This window comes from Tamandua tetradactyla, chromosome 2 (genome assembly GCF_023851605.1).
Source record: "Tamandua tetradactyla isolate mTamTet1 chromosome 2, mTamTet1.pri, whole genome shotgun sequence".
Taxonomy (NCBI): Eukaryota; Metazoa; Chordata; class Mammalia; order Pilosa; family Myrmecophagidae; genus Tamandua; species Tamandua tetradactyla.
This window is the reverse complement of record NC_135328.1, coordinates 159,850,469-159,872,680: the sequence shown is the minus strand read 5'-3', so window position 1 is coordinate 159,872,680 and position 22,212 is coordinate 159,850,469. Positions and strand designations below refer to the sequence as shown.

The following is a 22,212-nucleotide window of genomic DNA, read 5'->3' as shown; positions in this document are numbered from 1 at the left end:
GTCCTTCAGATTCAATGTCATGGTAGCAAGGGCTCCTGGCAGTGACAAAGTATTACACAGCCAAACTGCAGTTGGCTTGAGAGAGAGAGAGCAGAGGTATATTTCGGGAAGCCAGAAGTCAGTAAGTGAGAAGAGACAGAGACAAGAGAAAAAGAGAGAGATGATAGAGATAGAGATAGATAGATAGAGATAGAGTTAGATAGATAGATACACAGAGATAGAGATAGGTAGATACAGAGAGAGAGAGTGAGAGAGATATTTATTTTAAGGATTTATTAGTAAGGTAAAGTTGAAATCCTGAGTCTGAATTCCCGAGGCAAAGGTGGCAGGTTGGAATTTCCAGCAAGCATTGATATTGAAGTCTTGAGGGTAGAAATTCTTCTGACCCTCCGTTCTTGCTGTTAAGTCCTCCGACTGATAGGATGAGCCCACCCACATTATGGAGGGCAATCTCCTTTACTTAAGGTCAACTGATGGCAGACGCTAATCCGACCTACGAAATATCACTGTAATGATTAGACCAAACAATCTGACACTATGACATAGGCAAGTTGACACATTAACCAACACACTAGTATTTCCAATGCTCAATATGTACTTGGCAAGCATAATGTAGTTAACCAATAAATGCTTATTAACCAGAACAATGACCCAGGCATATAGGAAACAGATTTTAGTGTTAGTTTTATATCCAGCTTATCAAATAAGCAATAGAACATTTGTAAACAACTGGTCCAGAGCTTACTTCTCACAGCTCCCTTGAGGTGACTATGGTGTTTGCTGATTAAAGGTCAACAACGTGAAGCAGCTTCTTGAATGGAGACGCCTACCTGTGGGAGTTGTTCAAGTAGTTTTGCACTGGTTGGGCCCACTAAATTCAAGTTTGGCAGCATGTGGGGGAGCTTATCCACATTCTTTAGCCTGGTTTTGAGGCAAATAGGGTAGATATTGAAGAAACACTTCTAAGAAATGAAAACAATAGAAATTGCAGGAATTAAATATGCTGGTAACAGCAGGACTGTAACAGGCGAGAAGGAGGAAAATTGCAGGAATGTGAATCCTGCAGAGATGTGTACTCTGGCTCCATGCAGCTGTAGACTGAACACTTGTTTGAATTTCTGTTTGTGTGGCATTGTGGAAAGAGCAATTGACTCGACATGTAGAGGCCTACAATTGTGCCCTGTTTCTATTCCTCACAAGTAGATCTTGAGCAAATTGCTAAATTTTCTGTTTCTTAGATTCCTTTTCCATAAAATAAGGATAATAATACTATAAGTGAAATGAATACATTAATGAAACAGGTCAAACCACATAACATTATCCAGAACATAGAAAGTGCATGCATGATAATATACTCCTTTCCACACTCCAACTATAAGTTTTCTGAAGGCAAACAACAGTCTTCTATTTATTTTCCAGCCCCTATCTCCTGGAAATTCTAATAATAGATCTCATACAGCATGGTTTGTGACTGTGTGTTTGTCTCTGTTATGATCTGCATCCCAGATGATCACCTGTGAGGGTAGATCACTAAGTGTGTACAGAGGTTTAAAGACAGTCAGACCAGGGGGGTGCAATGGTGGTATAGTGGCAGAATTCTTGCCTGCCATACCAGAGATGCAGGTTCAATTTACGGCGCCTGCCCATGCCAAAAAAAAAAAAAAAAAAAAAGACAGTCAGACTTTGTTCTGCCCCATAAAAGCTGTATGATTTGGCACCAGTGGTTAAGTCTCACTGAGTCTCAGATTTTTCCGCATGTTTTAATGGGGATTGTTTTGAGAGTTGTTGTGAAGGCCCTATAGTAAAATAGAACAGAGTGAGATAAGAGCCAAATCCTCCGATGTCACAAAAAGGTGGGAGAAGTTGGGAAGCAGGTGGACCTAAGTGAGAGTCAAGGTCAGAGCAAGTGGACTTGGGATGGAATGAGGCCATAGACTTCTCTCCAGAAGCTAGGTGGCAATGCAGACCCTCATTTAGGGTGACTGAATAAGTTATTTTCCAAACTAAGGCAACTTTGAGAGTGAAAAGGGATGGTAACTGGGGAAGGTGCCCAAAACAATAAATAATGTGTAACTAGAACTGTAGGGGACAAACAAGTATAGACTTGCCACTCCAGCAGATGTCAGTATAGAGGGATGCGATGCGCAAGAACCAGGCACTTGACAGCAACAAAGGGTCCCATGTTCCTCCAATGCCAGGAAGCTCTGTAAGCAATAGCCGAAGTTAGATACCACCCTGGGGCAGATGGAGAGGGAAGAAAATCCTAAAGAGATTGCATTTAATCTTAACATGGCTGAATTGACAGAACTAAGATTGCATTTTCTAGCAAAAGGTAAAATGGGTTTTTGAAATGATGATTGACTAGAATTATAGAAAACTGAAACATATTATAACTTTTGCATGTATAAGACTGCAGTTTGAAAATATTGTACCTGTTACACAAATATTACAGATTGGATCTCAACATAAGTAAATTCAATATATCCATAATCAGATAATCCACAACGATTAAAATTTGTTTCTTATCTGAAAATGTCTTCTCAGCATAAGAATTTTTTTTGGCCTTCACCTTGTGGTGAAAATGGAGCCAGGATCCAGGAGGGAGACTCCACAGCTGGTTCATGGGAAGCAACTGACCCTGAAGATGCATGGTTGGGTCATAAAGTTTGGCATATCCTATTTTGTGATTTGAGGAAGACATCACAATAGTCAGCCACAGTCCAAACTCCTGTTTAGTCCTCCCTGACATCTCCACTTGAGTTGATTACACCTTCCATTGTATGTTGAATGTGCTATTTACCTTTGTCAAAGCATTTAAAATAGGAACAGTTAATATTTTAAGAAGCACTTACTATCAGGCACTGGGCTAATAAGCACTTTATGTGTATTCTTTCACTGACCTACAAAAACTTTGAGATGTGTACTATTGTCTTGATTTTACAAACAGGAAAACTGAGACACAGAGCAGAGACTGGTGAGCTGTTCACTGAACTTATTTTCCTTTCTGCCTAGGCACACATCTGAACTACCCTTGCCTTTGTAATTCTTGCCAACACATTTGGGTAAGTGTGATGTTCTCCACTCCCAGACTTGACACAGAAACCTCTGGCATGATCCTCTCCCTTCTATCAATTGGGTGTCCATACCCTGGACAGTCAGTGTTCAGTCTGGGCCCCTAAGTGATAGATGTGGACCAAAGCTTTTCCACCTCACACCACCCATAACACCATCATTTGAATTTTACCTGAGCAAGAAATAAATTTCTATTATGTTATATTACTGAAATTTTCTCTTTAACAGTATCTGGAATTATCTCAGCAAATAATCATAGTGAAGTAGTTTGTAAAGTGTCATAAAACAAATAATTGGCAGAGTAAGGATTCAAAATTATTATCTAATGTCACCACATTATCTAATGTTACCTAACCGAAATGCTATACAACCACCCCTTGTCACTTTGCTTGTTAGACATCAAACTAAGTTCCTTGAAGAAAGGGATTTTGTTTTCATTTCTGAATTATTAGAAGAAATTCAAATAAAATGTAATTGAATGAAACTGCTGAACTGGATGAGATGTTACTCAAATTTTTCCCAGCATCATCCCTTCATATCACCATCCTACCATGAGTTTTGCTTAAAACTAGCATCTTCAGATTATTTAGCTGCCCTTAAATCCATTGCAAATTACCTGGAGTTATTGGCGTCTGAGTAGAAGTTTGGTAAATAAGTTATAATTCATCTTGACAGTTTTTATGTAAATAACTCTTTTGGTATGATCACATCTTTTTGTGCGAGTTATTCAGATTCAGCAATGACTGATTGAGTTCTCCTAGTACATTTGGCACTTTCCTATATCATTAGGTAGTTCTAAAACAAGTTTGGAAATGGGTATTATCTCCATTTTTCAGATTAGCAAACAATGAGCAAACCAAGGTCGAAGAAGATCAGGGACTAACCCAGAGATTATTGTAAACTGGTGACTAGCAGGCAGATCTACCTTCCAATCCAATGGTATTTATTTGTTTTTACTTTATTGACTATTTCTACCTTAATGCTTTAGTGTCTGCCCCATACTTAGAAATCAAAAGCTCTTATTGATCAAGGCATGAATATATGCTGAACAATGAGATAGAGTAGAAACAGCTAGCTCATAGCATTCCACACCTTGAGTGGAACTACAAAGACTAAATCAAGTAATAGGTGTGATATAGGCAAGCTTGGGACTTAATCTGTTGAAGAGAATGTGAGCTTCTCTTACATTTGTCATGGTGTGGCTATATTGAGTCGGGAGGATGTTCTTAAAACAGTTGGACTGAGGATGAACAGCAAAAGGCTCACCTCAGGGTACCAGACCTATAATTACAGTTATATCCTTCAAAAATGGAGGTAAAAATTAAAACTTTTTCAGACCAACAAAAACAGAGATTCTATCACCAGAAGACCAGCACAACCAGAATCATTAAAGGATTTCTTCAGTCTGAGAGAAAATAACAGTTGGAAACTCAGATCCGTATGAAGGAACACAGGTAGAAATAAATATGTGGGTAGACAGAAGGAATATTATCTCATTTTTAATTTTTAAAAAATTAGTGACTATCTAAAGCAAAATTTATAGCAATGTACGATGGAATTTATAGTAATTATGGAAGTAATGCGATGTCAAGACTAGTGCAAATGATAGGAAAGGATCCAAGTATAAGATTCTTATATTACATGTAATGTGAAATATTGTAAATCCTAGCAAAACAATTAAACATAAAGTGTAGCTAAAAAAACATTAGTGGAGTTAAAACGGAATACTACAACATTTTAATTACTCCAAAAGAAGGCAAGAAAAGCAGAAAACAGAGGACAAAAGGAGACTAACAGAAAACATTTCGTGAGGTAGTGTATTTAAATCCAATCATATCATAACCACATTATGTATAAATGAACCAAACACTCCAATTATAAGGATGCTATTATCAGATTAGACGAATACCAGGTTTCAGTAAATACTGTTTTCAACAAATGCACTTTAAATATAAAACCACAAGTAAGTTAAAGGTATGGAAAAAAGATATAGCATTGCAATGCAATTCTGACCCTAACTACCTGGAGTTAGTGCAGACATGACTGCCTGCAGTTCAGACACCAGCCACAAGTTTTGGGCTTCCCAGAGCCACTCCACTTCTGACCAAATGTCTTCAAATTTGGGTGTTCCCACTCAGGTTTGAAAATTTTCTATGATGACTCGGAACTTAGGAAAGCACTAAACTTATTATTACAGTTTATCACTGCAAATGAATACAAATAAGAAGGACCAAAAGAATAGTTGCATAAGCCAGGGTCTGGGAGGATTTCAAACACAAGGTTCTAGTATGCTATTTCTGTGGTGTCAAGACATGTCACCCCCGGCACGTCAATATATATTGCCAGCTAGGGAATTTCACCTGAACTTCAGTGTGCAAAGTTTTGATTGGGATTTCATTACTGCAACATGATTGAGTGCATCAATGTCCTTGTGTTTGAACTTAATTTCCAACCCACCTCTCCTCCCCAGAGGTCAGACTCAAAGTCTCCACCCTCTAACCACATGAGAGGTCTGTCAAGTAAGACCAGCCCCCACCTTAAGACTTCCAATGTGACCAGCTCTACCCTGACCCTAATGTTAGCATAAACTATGATGTGGTGGGAGAAGAGTCCCACTATGAATAAGAAAGATGCTCTGATCATTGATAAATCCCAAATGTTCAGAGTTTAACCTCCACAAAAAAATAGGACAAAGAGTCTTTTGGGAGGTCAAAGTCCTTAATACATAACCACAAACACACTAATTTAAAAAGCTGGATTGGCTACATTAATAACTGACAAAGGAGACTTCAGGACAAAGAGTAGTACCAGGGATAAAGTGAAATATTTTATTATGATAAAAGTGTCAATTCATGGAAAGGACATAATCTTAAATGTGCATGCACCTAACAACATGGATGAATTCCAAAAATAATATAAGCCAGATAGAAGTATTCCATCACCTAAATTTCTAGTACAGGGAAAGATAACCTAAGGTGAAAGAAATAAGAGCAGTGCCTATTCGGTGGTAACTGGGATAGAACTGGAGTGGGCATAAGAGAGCAATCTTGGTGATGGAAGTGTTCTATATATCGATAGGGGTGCTGCTTACACAGGTGGTTCCAGTTATCAATCTGATTGAATTATACAATTTAGATTTCAGCATTTCACGGTATGAAAATAAAATCTAAAAAAAACAAAAGGAGAAAAGTAGGGGAAAGAAGGGAAGAATGGAGGGAAGAGGGGAGAAGGAAGGAAGAGAAAGCAATGGTCACAGGAACCAAGGAGCATCTGAACCACCAGCTTGGAGTTTATGTTGCCAATAGTTGTGAGAAGCAGAGAGCGCTGCAGTTTCAGGGTCCCAGCCAAGGTTTTCAATTCTTGAAGTGGCCAAACTAAACCTTGATGCACAAGGAAAGCAAATTTTGGAGATGAAAGATGGAAAAGATGAGCTCTGACCTCTGACTTCTGCTCTATTGGTTTTAAATAGCAGCCAGAGTTATAAAAGTCCATTCTCAGGGATGTTTTTCTATAGTTCTCTTGTTCAGTTCCCTTAACTTGGAATATAAAAGTTGTTCCAAATTGCCCACTGTTTTTCAGCCAAACTTTTATGTGAAGAATTGGGTAGCAGGTGTTTCATTCTGTACTCATTCTTAGAAGGGTTTGTTCCCATATTTGAATGGAGTCAGTTGTATATTCACCCTTCCCCCGCAACTCTCTTCTTGCAGTCTTGCCTGAAATCTATTCTTCTCAAGTACAGTGGAATGTTAACCCATTTATAATTGCAGCAACCATTCATTTCTCTCTCTCTGTTGCTTTTCTGTGCCAAGCACATCAGAGCTAAATTCTTGGCAAAAGATTTTTTTCTTGTAATAGTAGGAAATAGCTGTTACTCTGCCCTGAAATATGTGTACTAGAGAGAAATGAAAGGGAAAAATAACTGAGGGGGGGATTTCTCAACAATGACAATTGATATATAAAAGTAAACTCTCACTGCAGCTACATTGAAGTACTTCCAGACTCTGGAACAAAATCAGAAAAAAAATGATTTACCTTTAGAGCAGAAAATGATTCACCTTTAGAGTAGAAAACTCCCAAAATCAAATACATATCTATGCATTTCCAAGAACCAGTACTCAAAGAAATGCTTACACTAATAACTCACTTAAAAAGCTTATGATGTGGCTAGGGATTTCAATGACTAGATCCTAACCCATATGAAAATGGAGATTTGAAGTTGACTACTTCAGTAATTCCAGGGAAAATGTTTTAAACCTCTCATGAAATTGTTTTACCCTCAGATTACACCAAAACAGCCAGTCGTCATCTATTGTGATGGATTGTGGTAGCCAAATGATTTGAGCCAATTACATTCCGGTTGAGTTTGACAAGATCATCTGCAAAGAGACAGTTGTTGATCTTTTGAGGATTTCTTTTTACTTTATTCATTTTGTTTTACATTGTTTTTACATTGGACCAGTAGTCTTTCAGATATCAGTTCAGTATCTGATATTTTATGCTTTGTAGATATGCATCTTTTGGGGGAGGAGGTTTTATAATTTTATAACATTATTAATGGGCTCACGATAACAAATTTGCTGAACACTATTTTAGTCCTTAGTGTCTAAAAGTTGTCCTTGGAGGCTACATTTATCAGGTTGCAACCTGATAAAAAGAGTGTCTTTTGTATCAGAAGCTCCAGAATTCTGTGGAAAGGTGCAAGTTAGGTGTTCTTTCTTAAATTGTTCTCTTTGAGATCTTTATTCATTGTTGTAGCATTCACTATCATTTTTATGTCCCTTCTGTGATCACATGAAGAAAGGATGGGCTAAAAAGGAAGACTGGAAGTTTGCAGAGTCCAGAGATATTTTCTCCAGAGTGCAAGAAAGTTGACTTTGTTTTTGTCAGCAAAGCCTTGTGATATGATCGAGTGCACCACCCACCTTTCCTTTTTGTGGAGGTTTTTTCTGGGAGATATAATTTGTGCAGAGCACACAAAAATGTATTCAATGTTCACTGACAATCATCCACAAGATTCTTGAGACAGCTGAACATATAAAAATTAATGGGGTAATGGCAAATAAGGTACTATATTATGGTGAACTGGGCTGTGTTTTAATAGCATATAATGTAAAGTTCTGTTGATTCTGGGTTGGAGCACTTACTATAACCTCAAAGGCAGTGAAGTGTTTTCCATCCTCTTAGCCAAAAATCAAGATGCCAGAATGTGTTTTAAGGAGAAAGGTCTTGCTTTACCTTATTCATCCAAATCCAAGGAAGGAAAAGATAGAAACAGGGAACAAAGCCACACATATGGAACTCTTTCTCAAACAGTATCCTCAAAAGAGACTAAGTCTTTCAATGAGATTGAAAACTCCTTTTGGGGGGAATGAAGGAGACAGATTGAAGGCCAGAGAGTTAGATAGAGAGATATGAATATTCCCTCACTACTAAAAACCTGCTCATTAATATTACTCAACATCCTTGTTCCTAACACTAAACTTTTCAGCTAGTCTACTCAGAGTGATTGAATTCTCAAGTAGATTTTCCTTCATAAGAAAGAGCTACCAAATGAAGTAGTTTAATTGGCTTGCCAATTTAATTTTTCCAGTTTTGGAATCCTGGTGTATTTATCTGTCTCCTGATAGGTGCTTATCTGTGTTTATCCAGGACCCAGTATGGTGTCTGATCATGGTAGACATTCAATGAATATTTTTGCATTTTTAAAAAAGTATAAAAAAGCTATCCTGAAATGTGGATAGTTTGAAGCACTTTAGGGCAATGGTTGTTAATATGTGGTCTCCAGACTAGCAACATCATAATCACCTGAAAATTTGTTAGAAATACAAATTTGGGGTGAAACCCCAGACCAACTGAACCAGAAATTCTGGTGGTGAGGCCCAAGCTTAAACAAGCCATTTGGGTCATTTTGATGCATACTAAAGTTTGAGAAACCCTTTGTCATAACATATTCTAATGAACTGATGTAATAAAGTCCTTAAACTTGCCAGATGGGACCACGATGGCTCCACCAAGTTTCCCTCTTCTGAAGTCTCCATTGACATGGACTTGTTGAGTGCACTGTACAGCCAAGGGTTGCCAGTTTGTTGACTTCCAAAAGGCCTGAAAAGTATTTCCCATGGCAAATTCAACATAGGAACTGACTCATACAAACTCAGAAATCTGACTTTTGCCAACCCTCAGGTATTACCTCAGGAATGGATTTAAATTATCCAGGATCAGAAAGAATGATGTGTATACTAGAATGGCAACTTCTACGTTTACAATGAAAAGAAAACTATCATATAGAGCATAATGGTAATATTTATATTTTTTCCCTATACACAGGCCAATGTGGGAAAGTCAAGAAGCCTCTTGAAAAGTAGGCAGTCAAACCCAGGAAAGTTAACTGAATGTCTTAGTGCTTAATGAAAACAAGCTCTAATAACAATAACAAAATTAACATTTATTGAGTACATTTTAGGTATTAAGCACTGTGTTAATTTACTTACACATATAACATTTCATTCTCTATGAGCTGGACATAATATCAATCCCATTTTGCAGATTAGATACCTGAGGTTTGAAGAAGTTAAATAGCCCATCCACGGTTACACTGCTATTAAGTGCCAGGGCCAAGATTTAAACTTCAATCATATAATAGCAGAGCAATGCTTTTAGTTGCTGCACTATGCTGCCTCCTACAAGACCAACACAGCCCTCCCCACTCAGGAGTGCCTTTACAAATGGCACTATAATAATTGCAGACCCATTGCCAAGACTTTTTCATTAGAGGACAAATATTAAATGGACTCTATCATTAGCCAGCTACATAACTCTTTTTTATTTCTCTTTGTTCTTGTTGCCTAACCAACATCCCTTAAAGTTCAGGGGCAATTTCTATAAGTATATGAATACGTTTAATCAGGTCAGAGTCAGCGCCTTCAACTGGAGAATTGCTGCATTACTTTAAGGTGAATACATGGATCTCTGGTCTAATCCATTGTTGATCTCACTATTTTTCTCTCAGAGGATAATCATTTGGCCACATTTCTCATATCTTAGAGAAGCTCCTCTCAATATTCCCAAATTGCCCTGAACAGTTAAAATCACTTGGGAGCATTTCTGGAAAAGAGATCATTAGTGACACATAGAAGAGTTTCCTCCATTTTTATCAATTCCCCTTGTCCCACCCATCTTAAAATCATAAAAGCTTTTTTAAAAAGGAGAAATTAAAACAAATGCCTCCATTGCACCAGGCACAGTTTCATTCTATTTCACCTAAATCCCACAAGAACCCTATTTATGTAGGTATTATAATCTCCATTTCAAGCATGGGGAAACCGAGGTCCAGGGAAGAGAGATTACTTGAATGGTTTGAACTGAGGCCTGCCTATTAGCACAGCTAGGCTATTTCCCTGCACCATACTTTCTGTAGCCTCACTGTGGAGTCCTCTCCAGGCTCATAGAAGCTCAATTAGGGGAGCAAAGAGAAAAATAGCCTTTCCTGTTCCTCATTATATTTTTACCATAGCTTACATTTTAATAATGTTTTTCTGCCTAGCAAGCCATTTGACAAGCTTCACATCTTTATGTTTCAGTAGCACGGCTAGGTAGATAGTAAGACAACTATCAATATTCTTGATTTGCAGTTCAAAAAACAGAAGCCCAAAGGGGTTGTCTTATTCAGGGCACTTAGTTATGAAAGAAATAGGAGCTGTACTCAAAGCTTCTAACTCCTAAGCTAACGCTCCAACTACTCCCCTGTGTTCCAGGACACAGACTTTCCCTGGTTTCCAATGTAATAAGGCATTTCATAGAGGAGCTCAGTGTGGATTTTAAGAAGTAAAAAGACCATGAATGTACCTTCAAATAACTCCACAAAGGCTCTAAAAATTTAGTACTACTTTTCTGGGTCTCACACTATTCCTGAAAAGAAAATCTGCTTTCAAATTGGCCTCTTTGAAATGCATGTTTTAAGGCAAGAGTATTCATGAGAAACACATCCTGCCATTTCCCACATTTCAAGGATTTTCCCACAAGCAGGGCCAGGAGAACAGGAATCTCTTCTAGCCAAGCCATGCACACTGACCAGTTCTGAGAGGCTTTGTCCTTTAAGAGGTCCACACTCAGAAACCCAATAGCAATATGCCTCTCATTTCAATAGTAGATGTCTCCTGGTTAGGACTTTACTTGGTCTCTAGATAGCAGGAGCATGCTCTTTTCTTTTATTATTTCTTGGCATTCGTACAAGCTCCCAGGGTGAGCTAGTGACCAGCAGATCCAGTAAAAACAGAAACTGTTACCTAATAAAACACCAAGAGACTTTCCAGGCCTCAGGGAGAGCAACACTCCTGCCCTCTCTAATAACCAGACCACATTCCAAGTGCAAAAGGAATCATTTTTGTTTTCAAAGTGATGCTAATTTATTAGCCATGGTGCAAAAGTTGACTCTGGTAATGGGACTTCAAAAAGAATGTCTGCAGTCCAGAAAGCTTGAGGGCGAAAGGGAAATCAGAAGGTGAACAGAATTCAGTAGGGTTCTCCAGACACAACTGATACATTTGGCAATTCTTCCGCTCATTTCCTTCTCATTCATTAATGTTTTTATTACTGACCTACCGGATTCCAGCAACTTCCTAGGTTCTAAAGGCATACAAATGATCAATATGTGATTTGTTTTTTCATGGAAATCACAGTCAAATCAGGGATAGAGACGTATAAACAGAGCATTGCAGGACAGTTTGTTACTTTCAAACTAAAAGCATGTACTTGGTACTGGAAGATAAACAGAAGTTGTCAAAAAAAAATCACAGCGTTGGAGGATGTCAGGGAAGGCATAAGAAAATGTGAAAGTTTGGAACTTGAAAGATGATGGAACTTGAAAGATGATTTACACACATTCATTTAAATAAAGCCCACATCTTCCAAGGAATAACTAGAGGTGTGTGTGTTAGAGAAAATCTCTACGTGGGATGAGCCATCTTCACAAGGGTCCCAAATCATATTTTGAATGTTTTTCCTCTCCCAGGACCTCTCCCATGCTTTCTCCTTGGAGGCTAATTTAAGTAAAAGACTTTGTTGCTCAGGATTCTTGGTTTTATACAAAAGAAACAGATGCTGGCTCTCTTAAGCAGAAGAGGAATTTATTGGAACGTTATTAGGGAACCACCTCACTGATAGAAGCTTGGAAGAGCACACTTGTAAATGATGAGAAAACAGAAAAATTGCATCAGATCAGGCAGCAGGAAGAGAACAGGCCAGGGAGAACCTGGTTTCACTCTGTGTCTCAGATGTAAAGTGACCTATCTCAAGACCACCCAACATCAAGGTATACCTAAATCTCCAGGTGATTTTTGAGCAGCTCTTCATTACGACTGTGTTATGAACCCTTACCATTTTTTTTACTGTTAATATCCTCTTTTCTTATTTGCATTCTTAACTACTATTTGGGACTCCCCCAATTTTGTGGTCCTGGAGGAAATGGCTGCTTCCCACTATAGTTCTTTATTTTCTTACCCAGAGTAGCCAGAAGGTGACAGGTGAATTAAATTCAGATGATTCAATGCTCTCTTCTTCAGTAACAGATGCAAAGAGTGGGGGTCATTGGAGATATAATCATTGAAGCTGTAGGGACATGTGGTCTGTCTAATATCATACAGCTTCTCAAATGGCAGAGCTGGGGTAGGTTCTCAGGCAATCTGAAATCCAAACCAACAAAGCTATGTTTTAAATAAAGAGATATTTTCAGCCATTAATTGAATAGAAAACTTGGTGAGTTCCTTTATATGCTAGGTCACAGGAGTAAAAAAACACGTAATCATGTCCCTGCCCTCAAGGAATACTCTTAAGTGTGATATACACTATCAATTACAGAACAATTTGTCCTATCTGTAAGAAAAAACAACTTGTTAGCATGAAATGTGAGAAAGTATTCTCGAGTGATTTAGTGCTTGAGTCTGGACTTGAAGGTTGGTGATTAAAATATGCTTTACAGACAAACTTTAGAGAGTCCCAAATGTGCAAAGGCACTGTGGCATGAGAGGGCACAAAATTCCATGAACTTCCACAAAGGTTGGAAATAACAAGATCAAGAAGGGCGTGATGAAACACAACTGGAAAGAACTCAGAAGCAATGATCAGGGCATGGACTAGGAAGGAGGTTGCAGGGAGGGAGGGGTGGTCTCATGTCATGCAAAGATATATTGTTTTAATCTTCCAAAATTAGGATTTTGAATATGGAAGGCTTTGGCCCTCTGTAGTTTAATGAGACATCCCATTGGAATTGTACCAAAATATTATTGGTGGATATTTTTCTTAAGATGAAGGCCTGTAAATTACATCATCTTTTCATTATAGAAGGCAGACTCTGGGGAATGGGGTAAAGATAACAGAGAATCTTTGAGGCTTTTCTTCTTTCAATGTCTCTGTATCCTAATCCAAGTGTGCTCTTTCCATTGGTAATTCATAATGCAATCACCGCATTAGCAAAACTATCAATGCTAGTACTTAGATTTGTGAGAAGGGACATGAGAATGTGTGGCAATGGAGGATGGGAGGTAAAGTGTGGAAAGAACAGGATTGTTGTTTCTTTTTTCCCTGGGAGTAGCAGCATGCTCATTGCCAAAAACAAGGAGCTCATCCCGAATGTTAATGCACTGAGTGCCAGGTGAACAAATTTTCCATTAGACTTTTCCATGCAGTAGTAAGTGCTTTTGTCTCCTCCTTTCTTGGGTAACACCTGCTGTTGAAATGCATATCAACTTTGGGAACATTGATCTCCATTTGCATGGAAGAAATAGAAAATGTGCTTAAGGGAAATGCTTGCACAGAAAGTGATTAACTGGAAAAAGGAGCTTTTCAGAGCACATTTTTTTTTTAACTCTATCCATGCTGGTGGAGTGGTAGTAACATCTGTCTTCTATTTCTAGTTTTATTAGAATCTTTAAAGCAGGGAATACTGGGGCACGATTTTTCTTTTCTTTCCATCTTAGTACCTCTAATGATGCAGGGCATATAGAAAATTATTGAAAATTGTATATTTCACTAACCTGAATTGAACTATACCAGTTTAGAAAATTTCTTAGCAAAGAAGTAGTGAGTACCCTTTTCTCTCCCTCTTTCCCTCTCTCTCTTTCTCCTTCCCTCCCTACCTTCCTCCCTCTGTCTCCCTCTCTCTCTCTTTCTCTCACTCTCTTTCTGTCTCTCCTTTCTCCTCCCTCAGCTTAAAGTTTAATGGGAGACCCAAATCTGTAATAACCAATAAGGGTACAAATGAGACTAAAATATGCTCCGTAGAAAAAGGCAGTATAATTTGTTGCTCACGATTTCAGACATTTGTGTCAGATAAGCCTGGAGTGAAATTCTGACTCTGTAATGTGATAAGTTCATAGACTTGGGCAAGTTACACAATTCTCTTAAGTCTCAGTTTTCTTCTCTATAGAAATAATAGCAACTAACTATACGTTTTGTAGGTTCTTTTTTGTAGTGTGCTTTTTTGCGTGTGTTGTAGAGTAAAAAGCACAGTGTATGTGAAACACTTGACAAAGAGCGTGCATGCATAGTAAGTTTTTTTCAATTGGTTAAAAGACTAAAAAAGACACTGGAATCAAGAGTGGGCCATTAGTTCTGAGTAGCATTACTAAAAAATCTTAACCATGGTGACAATGACCTGAGCCTTGAAGGATAGTACAATTACTACAGAAGACTAGGGTGAGATGGGAAAAGAGCAATAAAGCTGAGGAAAGATGTACAGCAAGTTGGAAGTACTTTCCAAGCATGTGGGAACATTGTGAAGAGTCAAAATATCACCATGAAATAGGGAGTTGTTGGAGGGAGACGGAACTTGGAAGTTATGTTCAACTAAGATCAGCAACAACCTTCATGCCTTGATAAAGAGCATAACTGAATGAATGAATCAATTAATTTAATCTATAGTTAATGCAACATTGAAATTCTCATTCAAAGAAATTTTTAGGAAGATCATTCTGGTGGCAGTCAGGGCGTATGACTAAATTGGCAATGTTTAGGTATAAAGATCCTTATAGTGTTCCAAGTACCAGATAATGAGGGACTGAACTAAAGCAATGGCAAAGGAATGGTGAGGCGAGGCTAGAAGAAGAGACAATTAGGGGTGGTGGGTAAAATTGATTGAGCAATCTCCTCTCATTTCCAATACTTCCTATGCTCTGAGGGTTACTGAAAAAGGTCCCTCTCACGAGCTTTAAAACAATATATATAAAATCGCTTTTTCAATTGGATCTTCCATAGACAGATCAAACTCTTCAAATTGTCGAAACTAAACTTCTCCTTTCACTCTCCCACTCCGAACAACCCACCCATTGAGAGAACAGCTTATATTTTCTCCCTGGGTTTTGTGCCTCAATGGATAGCACCACTCTCCACTCTTTTGTCTCAGTCAGTGCTCCTCATACTTTAATGTACAAAGGAATCGCTTGGGGATTCAGTGAAAATGCAGCCTCTGATTCATAGGTCTAGAGTAAGTCCTGAGATTATGCATTTCTAAAGAGTTCTAAGTGATACCAATATTTCTGTTCTCTGCATAGTAAAGATCTAAGTCCCCAAACCTTTCTTTGAGTTTTTTTAATCTCCCTTTCCCTTCAAAAAAACTATCAGTCACCAAATTTTTGTCACTTATTCCTCCTAAATACCTTAAATCTATTTCTGCTTCTCCTTCTCTATTCTCATTCCTATAGTCTGCTTGAAATAACTGCAATGAGTTTTTTACTTAGCTCTCTGGTCTCATCTCACAGTGATTTATCATATACAGTGTTGTCAAAATTTTCTTTCTCACATGAAAATCTGATCATGTTACTTCTTGCTTATCGTCTTTCAGGGTAAAAGATAAACTCGTCTGGATACTGTGTCCACAACTTCTGGGTCCAGCCTCCTGCAATGCCATTGCTTTAACTCTCCATGTTTAACTTCCTTTCCCCCTGCCCCCTGCCTGCCACACAAGAACTAACGATGGATGCTTTAGGACACAGGGTGATATTCCCTATCTTGTCCTTCTGTTTCAGTTTGCTAAAGCTACCAAAATGCAACATGCCAGAAATGCGTTGGCTTTTATCAATGGGGATTTATTAAGTTACAGTTAGGTCCACGGAACTATCCAAATTAAGGCATCAACAAGAGGATACCTTCACTGAAGAAAAGCTGATGGCATCCGAGGTTCCTCTTTCACATGGGAAGGCGTCTGTTGGCCCTTCACTCCCAGGTTCTGTTGCTTTACAGTTCCGTGTATCCTTACTTGCTTCTGCTGAGACACCACTCTCAGCTCTCTGCATCTTGCAGGTCTTCTTTTAGTCTCTACAAGGCATTTCTCTCTCTCTGTATGTGTCCTTCACTTGGTTTCATCTCTCTCCTCTCTGTGTCTCTCTGCATTTTCTGCCTTTATTCTCTTCATAGAGGACTCCAATAAAAGGATTAAGAACCTCCTTGAGGGGGGGGGGGTGTCACATCTCCATGGAATCAATCTAATCAAAAGGTCCCATCCAACAATAGGTTTACAGTGACAGGGGAGGATTAAGAGAACATGGCCTCTTATGGGGTACATAACAGCTGCAAACAAGCACACCTTCTTAAATGCTATATCCCTGTCTACAGCAAGACTTATTATTTAAATATCAATTAAAGTATGACCTACTTCATGATGCTTTCTCTGACTTCCCAGGCTGAATTAAGAACTCCTTTTCCTAAGTACTCACTGCACATTGTATGTATCTCCATTGAAGCATTTTTTTGGTAATGTAATTGTTTCTGTTTCTTTTTCCACTAAAGTATAAGAGCTTTGAGAGCAAAAACCCTAATTTTCCATCTTTGTATCCTTATGCCTAATCCAAGTTCAGAAAATATTTGACTGTGCGTATTAATAGATCAATAAATAAGTGAATGAATGAACCCATCTGATAGCACTAGCAAAGTTGCATTTTAACTTAATGCAAGAAATAATTTTATTGCAACTAAACCTATTGTGCAGGTCCCTTGTTCAGTGGTGAGTTCTTTGCCACCAGAGAGAAAAACAGGCAATGATAATATAAAAAGAAGCTTTATTTGAATGTGTATTTAATAACATAATTTCTCAAGTCCTTTTCAATTATGAGATTATATGATAACTTTGGGAAGGATGCTCACTTTTGAAAGATTTCCAGATCATATAATAAATGCTTTCCTCCATAACTATACAGATAAGACAAAAGAAAATTTCTGATTTATGGCACACAGAGAGGTAGCAGTTAGATATTCAACATTTTCAAATATGTGTTAAGCTACCTGAAATAAATTGCAATCATCAGCATCTCATTGTCACATCTTCCATTACAAACAAAAGGTTTCTTGTTCAGTAGAAAGTCAAGTTGGCTTTTCTTCTCTATGCTGTTCTGTAACTTCTCTAAAATCTTTGCACTCCAAATCAGTAAAGAATTGTTGCCAGAAGAAAATTACTGTCAGAAAAAAAAAATCTATGGAACCATATTCTCAAAGAACAGAAGCTACTTCTAAGACATATATTTTTCACTTGGGGATATTGCATTAAATCCGTAAGAATCACCTTTTGGTCAATCTGACAAGAAATACTGGAAATTTCCTTCCAATTTTGACATTAGAATAATTCTTCTTATTGATCATCAAGTTCAGGAATATCATGCCTGATTGAGCTCTATAAATTCATTTATTCAATAATTACACAAAAAATCATTAGGTATTTACAGTGCTACATGTTGTTTGATGTTATGTGGATTTATAGACAAGACACAATTCCTTCTCAAGAAGTTACCAAAGTCAATTTGTTAAATGGAAATTTGGGCACAACAACAAAACATTCTCCTTGTATTAACTCACTAAGAGACTAAATAAATTAAAGCCTATTTCATCAAATTAAAAAATATATTTTGCATTTTAGTTTTGCCTTTTTCTCTGTTTCTGCCATAGGTAATTAGACGTGCTTTCTTTTTAATATGTGTGTGTATATGTTACTTTAGTCTCTTTCTAGTGATGAGTAGATGTCCTATCCCCTTTTTTTGTCTTTGTACCACCCTCTCCCCCACCTCTGGCTCTACCAGTGACTATCGACTGTCTGAAAAATACTTTAGACACGGTCTAGGAACACTCACCATTAGGCCTCCAGGACAAAGGCTAGGGCCAGAGATAGGCATGACAGAGATAGGGTAGAGTCAAGCCAAACATAATGAGAACAAAAGTGCAACAGTTTTGTAATTTTGGAAAACTGAGTTTTCCAAACTTCAATTTTAGGAAGTCAACATTATAGTCATCACCAAGTGTCTCATCACCTGGTCAAAGGAAACAAGGGAGTATTAACAAATGCTGGAAGCTGCCTCTCAAAGTGTGTCCTCTGGACCAGAGTAGTGGTATCACTTGGGGACTTGTAAGAGTACAAATACCCAAGGCTCACCTCAGATCTACGGAATCAGAAACTCTGGGAGGAGACCTGGAAATCTGTGTTTTAATGAGCCCTCCAGGTGATTCTGATGCTTGCCAATGTCTGAGAGCCCCGTGATAAAGTGTGAGATGTGTTCTGGTAAAGGAACATTTCAGAGCACAGAAGGGGCTAATTAATCTGTGAGGTCTCAAGGCAGGTTTTCCAGGGAATGTTAGCACCTGACAATTTTAATCATTTAATTCAGCTGCTTCTATTCCCTTACACTCTCTTAAGGCTGCTAACAATAATATTGTCTGATTTTAATTTCTTCATGTCTTCTTTCTTATGGCCCTTTGATGACTATTAAGAATAATTATAAGCATAGGAAATAAGGATTTGGGAAAGGAAAATGGTGATGATGTAGACAGCATGGAAATAACCTATTGTCCTTTTGTACTGCATAATAGATGGAACATGGGTTTGGGGCCAATTAACCCTGAATTAGATTGCCAGATTTAAGGAATAAAAATACAAGGTCTCCAGTTAAATTTAATGTCATATTAATGAATAATTTTTAGTATAAATATATTTCAGGCAATATTTGGAACATTCATATACTAAAATATTACTTCTTTTCTATCTGGCATTCAGATTCAACTCAATGCCCTATATTTTATTTGGAAACTATACCCTGGGTTCAAGGCCTAGACTATCATTCACACACTTTTTATCTTAAATAGGGATTAAGAACAATAAGAACTGATCGTTATTGGACACTTACTATTCACCAGATATTATTCAAAGCATGGGAGCATTGTCTTGCTAAATCTTCACAATATCCTCATAAAGTGGATACTATTATTATTATTTTCCTTATACACATAAGAAAACTGAGGCTTAGCAATTGGCTCATCAAAGCTATAGAAGGCAGAGCCAGAACTTGAATTTGCATCTAGACTGATTCTAGAAGCAAAGTTTTTAACCACTACATTCTATCACCTCTTCAGTATTGTAATTTGCTTAATCCTTTTGAATCTTAGTTTCATTTCTTTCAGGTTATTGTGAAGATTAACTAAGATTTTCTATAATACCTAACGTAAATTGTGGGAATTGGTAGAAATATAAATATACTTATATCATTAATATTCATACACAAAATCAAGAACATTGATCCCAAAATATACTTGGCCTCAGAACAATACTTTTCTTTAACTTCAACCACAAGTAATGAGTCCTGAGAAAGTGGGACCTGTTTTTCTGGGATGGTATGTACTTAGGTTTTAGCCTTAGATCATGTAGGACAGAATCAAAGTTAAATAATGTTGTATATCATGGTATGGAGATGACTTTCTAGTTTTTGTGCATGAAGGAAGGAGAGCACATACCTCCACAGAATGCCAGTCCATGGAGGAAAAAAAATGGCACTAAAGAATTTCAACTTGAATCCTAAGGAATTCTGAGACATCCACGGGCCACAGCTACTTTGCCTGCAGAAAGTGAAATCTGCCAGTGATCACGTGGGCAGGGGTGAAATGGCCAACCAGCACTTGGCAAAAGTGAGAAGAGACAGGAGGTATAGTTGTTAAAAGCATGAGCCGTGGCATGTCCTGCTTGATATGTTGTTCTGAGGATTAAAAGAAATGATGTATATAAAACACTTATCATGATGCTGGGATATAATGTGTTCTCAAAAGATGAGATGTATTTTAATTATTATTGATTTTACTACTGATTAAATAAGCAGTGTATTCTGTACATGGAACTCTGTTTCTAAACAGGAATTTAAAACTCATCCAAATCACAATTTTTTCTCTCAAGGCAGACTCAGAAATAGATGTATGTGCTTTATAAATACCTAACCATCCTGAAACAAAAAGAATAAAAAATTTTGCTCCCACTTTCCATTAGCTACTTAAGAACCTTAAAGGGTCTCAGACTTTTCCCTACTTTCAAGCTACCAAATTAGCCTGCACAATTTCATGGATGATAATAGTAGACATAAGACACAGGGCAGTTTTTACTTACAGCAATGACAGTAGCCAGTTTCGGCATTTTTTGCATTGTTTCCCCAAGCTCTGATTCACACTGTGTGACATGAAGAGGGCCAACCACCTGCACATGTGTTGTATCATGTCACAATGGAGGAACTCTGACCTTAGAGTATTTCAAAATGGGCCATAAATGTGCCTGCCTTTCCTCGGCGAGGAGACATGACCTCTATTATATTGGAGATTAAGCATGCGTACCCTTTACACCAAAGGGAGAATCATCTCAATCTTCCAAGTCTATAAACAAACTTACCCTTTCCTCTGGAAGGAAGCACCATCTTTATCTTCTAAGACTTTTCACCATGCAGAAATCCTTGAAAAGATAGTCCAAAATAAAGCACACTGAAAATAAACCTGGAAACCATATATATGCTCCATGCTTTGTCGTTTAGAAACCGATTATGATTTCAAAGGGCTATTACTATAAGTTGATTTTCTCCTTGAATGTATATAGCATATAAGATGCTTTATAAATTGTAGATTCAGGTTCTCTCACAGACTTCCTAAAACAAATCTGAGTGAGAGAAATAGGCTTCTTGGAAATATCTAAGAGCATTTTTAACAAAAGCCAATAAAACATGGATTTGGGCTAGACGTTCAAATTCTTCTATTCTTCTATTATAAGATCTCAGTAACATCCTGTATTTTTCTTTCTTAACTCCTATCATAATTGTGGTTAATTAAGCATTTTGTTTACTTTCTTCGTTTAATTTATGTTTGTTACTCTGGACTATAGCTCTCTGTCACTGAGAGAACTTGTATCTGTCTTTTATCATATTATGATCAGAACACCTAGTCTGACACCGCATATAGTTGGTATGCCATAAGTATATGCAATAGATATTTGTTGAATGTTGACTGAATGAATTGCTGTTTAATTACAAATGAAATATGAAAATTGATCACAAGATTTGATTCCCTTCCACACCTTATCTTCCCCAAGGCTTCCAAGAATCTGATTTGAATTTCATAGAAGGCACATGGGAAAATGACCTAACAGATCATCTAGTAGTTTGTTTTATGTTATAGGTAAGAAACCTACAGGCCAGAGAAAGCAAGTGAGTTGTCTAAAGTCATACAGCATGTACCAGCAGACCTTAGCTAGAATTCAAGTTTCCTGACCCTTGGCTTAATGTCATTTCCTCATCTGTCTTTTCAACCTCTTGTGGTAATATTTTTAAGCACTTCTATGTTCATCCACCGTGAAGGAATGTGGTAAGGGTTTGTTAAGGCAATAATGGGGATCTGAGAATGTGTGCATCTCTATGTTAATACCACCCAACTGTCATCATATTGGTTATGGAATCTGAGCTTGCAAACACACATACAAAAAATTTGGAATGCATTTTCAAAGTTTTGAACTTTGTCTGGGAAAGAACAATACTTTTCTTTAACTACAGATATTCTAAGTAATCGATTAAGTTGAATTATTGATAGATGTTACCCATTTTATAATTTTTATCATAATTTTTCCTCAAAAACACTGACTTCTGTTAAGGGAATTCAGAAGCAAGCAAAATAAATTAATATCAGATGAAAGATCAATGAGAGCTCAAAACAGCCAATCATGATTCATTTGACAATGGAAAGTTGTCCTTCTTCATTGCTATGATTTTCATATTATATACATGTAATACAGTCAGATTTCCTAGGGGGCCACGAAGCCCTTGATAGAGCACCATGATGCTAATATATTTCATTTCATCTCATAAACTA

The 22,212-nt window shown here is 37.5% G+C and overlaps 1 long non-coding RNA gene across 2 annotated transcripts; it reads right to left on the bottom strand.

The window, feature by feature from the left end:
* Positions 1–1,976: 1,976 nt before the first annotated feature.
* LOC143662874 (uncharacterized) lies at positions 1,977–20,579 on the bottom strand. 2 transcript variants are annotated; one of them, XR_013165645.1, is made up of 4 exons: positions 20,474–20,579; positions 17,344–17,513; positions 12,571–12,752; positions 1,977–2,204 (listed from the first exon to the last, which is right to left on the bottom strand). It is a non-coding gene; the product is annotated as an uncharacterized LOC143662874 (long non-coding RNA). The 2 variants fall into 2 exon arrangements; XR_013165651.1 differs by lacking the exon at positions 12,571–12,752.
* Between the last annotated feature and the right edge of the window lie 1,633 nt (positions 20,580–22,212).